We start from the raw sequence: 3,101 nt of genomic DNA, 5'->3' as shown, positions 1-3,101 counted from the left end.
GGTGTTGAAGCACCCCTAAGGACTTACTTGCTCAAGTCTCTCCCCCATACCTACACACCACAGGCATATAGTTTATTTATTTTCTTTCCTTCAGACCTTGGTGTCCAGCACCTCTTTGGGTTACTAAATGCTCTGTGGTGAGGGTTACTCTTGATAGTGGATTTTCAGCTGATAATCCCGGGTTAGTTAACCCAAGTTACCAGGTGATGAAGCACCCCAAAGAGCTTATTCATCCAAGTAGATCCCTCACACAGGAGCACCACAGACACATGTCCTAGGGTAAACCATTGGTGCCTAGCCTTATTGCTTACTCTTTTTCTTTTGTTTTTCACTTCCCTTGTTCTTTCCCTTTTCTCTTATTAGGATCTTGTTGTTATCTTAGTCTAATGGGTATATCAAAAGTAAAGCATTTAGGATAGATAGTTGTCATCCTAACCTTGTGGTTGAACTAACTTAGCTAACTTATGACTACCCCCAAAGATTCATGAATGCACTTCCACATTATGAACTCCTTTCTGGTCTTTTGTAAACATAGACATTCTCTTCTTCATTTGATTTAAAAGACAAGAATACATATAAGTAAACGGAAGGTGCAATGGCACTTGAAACCAAAATCATAGACCATGCTCAACAACAAGGTAGAGTTTAAAAAAAACATGTTTAGGCCTCACTGGTAATCATTAATCAAGATTGCATTTGGGCTTCCAATGTTCAAACTGTAAATATATGGAATTAAGTGACAATACAACCTTCAGGTGACAACTTCTAATCGCCTTCTTTTCATTCTCCTCCTGCTCTTTGCTTCCTTGAGTGAAGGGGCACCATAAGGTTCCTGTAAAGTTATTGGAAGTTGCTTGTTCCCAAAGCACTTGAGGAATAATTAGCTTGCATGTGCTTGTGCCTTATGAACTTGCTTTGGTGTGTGAACACCAAACTTAGTTCCTTGTTTAGTACACAATCTTGCATATATGCTGATAAACTCATATCTTATTGTTAACAGAACAATTATTAACTAAAGTCTAACTACATCTAAATGGTTTCCCTCAATTGGTCAGAGCTAGCAATGTGTTTTTGGGAGCAGGTGTAATTCTAACCGAATGTCCTTTTGGTGGGACACCAAACTTAGAATTACACTGTCTCCTTTGACTGTCCTGGGGTGAAACACTAAACATAGCTCCTTACAATACAGGGGAAACAACTTGTGATCTTTATTGAAATGAAGATCAAAATGACCACCTGAAGTTGGGTTGCCTCCCAACAAAGCGCTTTTTTTTATCGTCGCTAGCTCGACGAGTCCTCACTTACTTGAGATGGTATTTCATCCTGGGGTTTTCCCCCATGTTGCCCAAATAATGCTTGAGTCTTTGTCCATTCACTGTAAAAGTCCTTTCTGAACCTTCGTCCATGACTTCTACGTGCCCATACGGCGAGACCTTTGTGACAAGAAAGGGCCCGAACCACCTTGATTTGAGTTTTCCTGGGAACAGTCTTAGTTTGGAATTGTATAGGAGCACTCGTTGCCCCCTTTTGAAACTTCTGGTTGCAAGATGTGAGTCATGTCTTCTCTTTGCCTTTTCCTTGTACATCTTGGTATTTTCATAGGCTTGTAACCTGAATTCCTCCATCTCTTGCAGCTGCAAGATTCTCTTTGCACCAGCAGCAATGCTATCAAAATTTAGTATCTTGATAGCCCATAAAGCTTTGTGTTCTAGCTCCAGTGGCAAGTGACAAGCTTTATCATACACCAGCTGATATGGGGACATTCCAAGTGGTGTTTTGAATGCTGTTCTATATGCCCAAAGAGCATCATCCAGCTTCTTTGACCAATCCTTTCTTGATGCACCCACAGTCTTTTCCAGAATTCTCTTTAGTTCTTTGTTGGATATCTCAGTCTGTCCATTTGTTTGGGGGTGGTAAGGTGTGGCTACCTTGTGTTTTACCCCGTATCGTAGGAGAAGAGCCTCTAATGGTCTGTTACAAAAATGGCTCGCTCCATCACTGATGAGGGCTCTTGGGACTCCAAACCGGCTAAAGATATTCTTCCTGAGGAAGTTCATAACCACCTTGTTATCATTTGTTGGAGTTGCAATGGCCTCCACCCACTTGGAGACATAATCCACAACTACTATGATGTACTTGTTTGCATATGAAGTTGGAAATGGCCCCATGAAATCTATTCCCCACACATCAAACAGTTCCAGCTCTAGGATGAAATTTTGTGGCATGGCATTTCTTTTGGGCAAGTTTCCCGCTCTTTGGCATTCATTGCAGCTTTTTACCAGTTCTTTGGCGTCCTTGAAAAGGGTTGGCCAAAAGAACCCGCTTTGTAGAACCTTTGCTGCAGTTCTGTCCCCTCCAAAGTGGCCTCCATAACTTGAACTGTGGCAATTCCATAGGACCTCTCGTCCTTCTTCTTCGGATACACATCTTCTGAGTACTCCATCTGAGCACTTCTTGAAGAGGTATGGCTCGTCCCAGACAAAGTACTTTGCATCATTCATCAGCTTTCTTTTCTGATGTTTGTGTATCTCTAGTGGTAAGGCCCCAGTTGCTTTGAAGTTGGCTATGTCTGCAAACCATGGAGCCTTGTGAACTATCATCAATTGCTCATCAGGGAAGAGCTCGTTCACCTGAGTATCCTGAGCCCCCTCTTCATTCTGAGGGATTCTGGAGAGATGATCTACTACGTTGTTGATGAGCGGATAATTTGTACGCTTTTTGGCATTGTTTTTAGTATGTTTTTAGTATGATTTAGTTAGTTTTTAGTATATTTTAATTAGTTTTTAGCTAAAATTCACTTTTCTGGACTTTACTATGAGTTTATGTGTTTTTCTGTGATTTCAGGTATTTTCTGGCTGAAATTGAGGGTCTTGAGCAAAAATCTGATTCAGAGACTGAAAAGGACTACAGATGCTGTTGGATTCTGACCTCCCTGTACTCGAAGTGGATTTTCTGGAGCTACAAAAACCCAATTGGCGCGCTCTCAACGGCATTGGAAAGTAGACATCCTGGGCTTTTCAGCAATATATGATAGTTCATACTTTGCACGAGATTTGATGGCCCAAACCGGCGTGGCAAATCAGCCTCAGAATTTCCAGCGA

Source organism: Arachis duranensis, chromosome 4 (assembly GCF_000817695.3).
Source record: "Arachis duranensis cultivar V14167 chromosome 4, aradu.V14167.gnm2.J7QH, whole genome shotgun sequence".
In the NCBI taxonomy this organism is placed as follows: Eukaryota; Viridiplantae; Streptophyta; class Magnoliopsida; order Fabales; family Fabaceae; genus Arachis; species Arachis duranensis.
This window is presented reverse-complemented; position numbering follows the sequence as displayed.